Source organism: Haliotis rubra, unplaced genomic scaffold (assembly GCF_003918875.1).
Source record: "Haliotis rubra isolate DU_JTF1 unplaced genomic scaffold, ASM391887v1 Scf1117, whole genome shotgun sequence".
Taxonomy (NCBI): Eukaryota; Metazoa; Mollusca; class Gastropoda; order Lepetellida; family Haliotidae; genus Haliotis; species Haliotis rubra.
Genome location: NW_025765023.1, coordinates 277,507 through 283,449, shown reverse-complemented (window position 1 = coordinate 283,449; position 5,943 = coordinate 277,507). Strand labels below are relative to the sequence as shown.

Here is a 5,943-nt window from a genome sequence, read left to right as displayed (position 1 = left end):
ATGAAAGATTAAGTATGGCCCGACAAGTGCATGATTGCTGCTGATTTTGGAGAAAATGCCTGCTTTGTCAGTAAAATGATATGTAGATGTTGCAATAAGTTTTAGACTGCGTAATTCCTACTGCCAATCGATTCTAGCCCTACATAGGTGCTGTCAACGTGGCTGGAATTAATAAACAAATGTAAAAAGGCGAGTTTTCGCTGTCTTGGGTGATCCATGATTTTGGCTTGAAATTGCGGAGGTAGCTGTTTTCGATGTGTCATGATGTAAAACCTCATTTTATAGCTCATTTTGTAGCCCTCGTTGGATCCTTACACAAGTATTTTACGTGGTGAAATCTAACTTGGAGAGAGGGAGTGGTTTCGCTTTCGTTTCATCCCTTTCCTTTTTATACAGTAATAGGGTAGGGTCTATATACCCATATGTCTTTCTAACACTGTTTCTAAGGGAGACACGCCTCCTATGATATTTTCATTTTTACGTGTCGGAAAAATTATCAAAAACATTTCTGAAATATTATGTGTGATCATCTATTTCCTGATATCAGTGGCTTTTTGCTCGATAACTTGACATAACTTGATGATGGTGCAAAGAAGAGCTACCGAGACCATCAGGAACGTCCTTCCTGAACAATGTCACGGGAGAAATGCACCAAACACTTGGTGTAACCATATCATCACGCTCCTAGAAGGTTCTCAGGAATCCCTCCCATGCTCCATGCTGTTGCACAACCCCACCTAGGAATCTATCAAAAGTAAATGGGTTGTCTTCCCTTGGGAGGTATTTTACTGCAGCCTCACTCACTTTTAAAAGGAACTAGTCAAAGGGCTAGGAAGGACAAAAGGCCCCGGAAGTGCCTAGTCAAAAGGGCTGATGGAAAATGTCAAAAGGGCCGAGGTGAAAGTCAAAGGGCCATGGACAAAAAGTCAAAAGGGCCGAGGTGAAAGTCAAATGGGCGAACAGAAAAAAAAAGTTTAGAAAGGTTTTTACATTATTTATTGACACATATAGCATAATATCAGCATAACATTAATAAAGCATGTAGCCAAGTTTTCATGTAATGGCAATACATATATCTAATCAACACAAGTTCACATATTATGGAAAAATAATATTATGGCAATTTACACAAGTTCATTCGTTCATAATTCACACAAGTTCATTCGTTCATTTTTTTTTATATTTTTTTAAAATATTTTTATTTCCCAGAGTACATTTGTTGTTGTGGTACAAAGGCATCATATACAACACATCCTCGTCATCAGGCGTTGATGCGAAAACATCACCATCAGTACAATCAATCAATACACATCAATACAAAAAGCAATCATCATTATGTTCAGGGTAAATTGCTATAATGTATCTGTTATCCTTAACAAAGGCTAATATGTATACCAATTAATTGTATTCAAATGCACTTATCAAATTTTTATTGTACTTATATGACATCTAGGTTGGTATAATTGGCAAAAAAGTGTATGGAAGAAAGACCAGAAGGCATAGAATTTTGATGGGTTTGCATTTGAAAATGCTGTATATTTGGTAGCTTTGTAATAATTGAGTATTTCCCTTTGAAGCACTGTAAAACTGGCTTTATATTATTTCGGCTTGTTTTATATAGCATGTATTTCACTATTAGAAACACCAGATTAAGTGGGTTGTTGTTTTTACCTTTGAAACCAAAGATAATATTTTCATGCGATAAATCAATATTTCCTTCAGACAGTATATCCAGCCAATCGGATACCTCCCTCCATACTTTCACGGTATATCGACATTCACACAATAAATGAATAATTGTTTCAGGAGCAGATTCACAGAATGTGCACATTGAAGAGTCTGTATTTCATCAAATGTAACTTATGTTTAGTCGTTTAAAATATTGTATGCGTAATCTTGAAATGAAACCATCTTTAACTGTGCGGCTTTCTGTACATCTATTTGCCATTAAATATATATTAGACCAGTCTTCTTTGTTATATTGTTTATTGAGGATGTGTTCCCATTTTTTTTTGGCGGCTTGTTGGTCCAGTTTCAACTGGAGGTATAAGTATATTATAAAAGGATTTACTCCTTTGGTTTTGTCATGCAGATACAAGATATATTAAAAGGTAATGTTGGGTGTTTAACCTGATAGGTCCAAGCTGTATCGGGTATTTTTTTCTGAGTCTGCAATATGCTAAGACAGTACACTTTATACCTTCTAGATGGAGGAAGTTTATGTTTGCAATTCCATATTTTTTTCCATATCAACTTTATGTAAGAAGTTTCCATTCTGATCTAGGATATCACATACTAACATTATTCCTTTTTGCCATATTTTCATAGTAGATTGACTTTCCCTCTATTTTAATGTTATTATTAAACCATAGAGACTGGTTGAAAATATCTGATATTTCTTGCACATTTGTGTAACACCTTTTTAAGTACTGGCACCATGCCATTAACACGTCCTCAAAATTGATTTGAGACACTGGGAATAATATTATTGCAATACATATTGTGCATCAGCATACCATAATTTATTTTTGCAATGTCTAGGATTTCATTTGCAATAGATGTACATTTTGAACTGTTGAGCAGCAACCCGCTTAATCCACATTATTTTTAGCAAATTATAGTATTTCTTACAATGGGTACACTTATTCCTCCATCCTTTGGTTTAAGATACATAATTTCTCGCTTTACCTTATCTGTTTTTCCTTGCCACACAAAGTTAAAACACTTTTTGGAACTTTGTAATGTGTCTTCAGATGGACTCCGGGATGGATGAAAATAGATGGTTTAACTTTGGTAAAAGCAAGGATTTTAAAATAACATTTTTGCCCATTGGTGTCAAATATCTCAGAGACCAAATATTCATTTCTTGGTAGATTTTTCCAAATTTATCATTATAATTTAGGTCTACAATGTTATTTAATTCAACATCAAAAACTATTCCTAAAAGTTTAAAATTTGATTGTGTCCAATCCAGATTCCATTCCTTGCACATCTTATACCTGGATCGTTTTTTTTGACCCTATCCATATTAGCCTGGTTTTTCTCGTTAACTTTTAACCCTGGAAAATCTTGCAAAGAAAGCTAATGTGTTCAAACTGCATACAAACTTGATTCAGATCCGTCTAAGGTCACTGTAGTGTCGTCTGCAAATTGGGCTAAAAGGCTTTGTATATTACCTATCTTTATCCCTTTAATTTTCTTATTTTTCTTATTTAGAATAGCTAGTATTTCAAGCACATAGGATAAAATGTAAGGTGATATATTGGGTCTCCTTTGTCGGCATCCCCTAGTTATCTTGAAAAATTCACTGCGAAAACCCATTTACTAATACAGCTTGATTCACTGTCGCTTAGCAATACTTGTATCCAATTTCTGAATACATGGTCCAAAGTTGAAAAAATCCATTACATTTTGCATAAATTTTCTGTCAACCGAGTCAAAAGCTTTTTCAAAATCAATAAGCAGTAAAAGTCAAAGGGCCGAGGTGAAAGTCAAATGGGCCTAACAGAAAAAAAGTTTAGAAAGGTTTTACATTATTTATTGACACATATAGCATAATATCAGCATAACATTAATAAAGCATGTAGCCAAGTTTTCATGTAATGGCAATACATATATCTAATCAACACAAGTTCACATATTATGGAAAAATAATATTATGGCAATTTACACAAGTTCATTCGTTCATAATTCACACAAGTTCATTCGTTCATAATTCACACAACTTCATAATTCACACAACTTCATAATTGACACACTGTTCTTTCGTTCATTCAAACATTCATTTTGCAATCCATATAATAATGGCAGACTTAAACAGGTCTTGCGTTGCAGTCCTCTTCACCTATAACAAGGTTGATTGATCCAATTAAGAATCAATTCAATTCGTTTACATCTACCAATTAACAATTAAGGATGTTCAATTTACAATTTAACTAATCCTAATTAGGAATCAATCAATAGAAAGTACTACTCACCTGAGCTCTTACTAGACTGAAACAATTTTGCCTGCCTCTGCTGTGTGGCTCCATTGATCTGTTATGTCATTAAAATTAGTGTTATTAAAATACATAAATTTGAAAATATATAATATATATAATTGTTTGATCGGCATTAAGTTACTGTAAAGCGTATTTATTTTCGTGGTGCAATTTTCGCTGAATGGACAGTTTAGACTACATCACGCGGTCAATTATTCAAGCAATCAGTAATTGCCGGAACTGCCAGCTGTCTCTTTGGCCGCCACTAATAGCAGTGAAAACAAACAGAGTAGCTTAACCTGTCAGGGCGGTGTTTATTGTGTACTCACAGGAAATCCCTATCTGTGCGATATACTAGTACACAGTAATCCGTTTACTCACGGAAGAGATGAAAAACACATCAGTCTTATGTTCGAATTCTGACGATCTGACCGAATTAACTTCTACTGTATATGAAGCTCTTTGTGATTTCAAACAAGCCGGGTTGTTGTGAATGAGATGATTGAGTGTTAAGTGACTATTTGCTTCATGATGTACTGGTAAATAAAATCTTAATGAATAAATAAAATACTGCTGTATTATTTCTTTCCGAAGTCGCTTCATGGTAATCTGTTTTGTATCAAACCATCTGTCACTTCTCACGATTGGTCATGTGTCCAATTTCCATGGCGACCACAACACACATTGCTGTTTTCGCTAATTAGGCGATGGGATTTGGCTCATTATTTAATTATGTTTTGGGAAATCCATTACAGCGACAGTTAAGTATGATTCTTTATGCTACTATCAGTCGTCATTTTAAGATTCCCGTAGACTTTTGTCTTCAAACTTGATGTGTTCTGGTAACAACTCAGGGGCGAAATGTGGCTAGACTGAATGAATGACAGGTTTGTTCAATGTGTATAAATTTTCACGCTTAAAATGTTTTATGCCGAAATAAAACCTCTTGTGCCAAATATAATACGCTTTACAGTATATGTTATACATTATGATGTTAAATATACTTACACTTCCTGAACTTCAAGAATGTCATCGAAAGCAACTGATTGAGCATCTATTGAAGAATCCAACTGGCGAAAGTGAAGTTGGGAATAGTTGTCTTGCATAAAATGACACAAGAAATTAAATTCTTCTCCACTCGCCCTTTTGTCCTTCGCCCTTTGACTACAACCCATTTAAAATACCCTCTCAAAAGCAGTTATCTCCCTTCAATTGCAACTGTTGCTATTTCTTCAAAGTCTTCTTCACCTAACTCTAACCTGACCCGACTTGTGCTCTACAATATAAAAATATAATTTGTATTAAGTGTTACACAAACATTTGAAAAGATAATGGATAATGGACTTGAGACATACTAAAAATATCAAAAACTCATTATGAACAGAACATCATTTACAAAAGTAGCGAAGATGAAAATTGTGCTGTATATGTCAGGACATAGCAAACTGCGCTTGTTGGTAACCCTAATCCAGTCACAAAGAATGCCAATATGCCAATTAGTTGACTGCAGCCTGAAAGCAAGACAGCTCATACCAGTGGCAAGTATTTTAGATTGCTTAGGACACTTTCGGGATGTTAAAATTCCACTATCGTCCACTTGATGAGTTTTCTGAAGATGGTGGATTATGCTGGTCATGAGAGTGATATATTGTTACTGATTGCAAGTGAATTGCATTGAGGGCGTGTACACTGTCATACATGAGATTTGAACAGTTTCCTGCCACTGAATCTTCAAGAAAATCAAACTGCCTTTCAAAACAGTGTTTGCGAAGTCATCTCATCCTCATCCAGTTTGTCAAATAGGAATATTGCAACTGGTTTATCCACTGTTATTTACAACTGTAACATTAACTCACTGACTGCCAGTGATGTTGCAATGAACAGAACAGTGATTTATCTTTTATGACTTAATTTCACAAAGTCAATTACAGTACATGAAGAACTACATTATTCTAATTGCTCT

At 34.7% G+C, this 5,943-nt stretch overlaps 1 long non-coding RNA gene across 1 annotated transcript; it reads left to right on the top strand.

The window, feature by feature from the left end:
• Positions 1 to 812: 812 nt before the first annotated feature.
• Positions 813 to 3,638, top strand: LOC124289272. Its single transcript, XR_006901636.1, has 2 exons — positions 813 to 897; positions 3,485 to 3,638. It is a non-coding gene; the product is annotated as an uncharacterized LOC124289272 (long non-coding RNA).
• Positions 3,639 to 5,943: the final 2,305 nt, after the last annotated feature.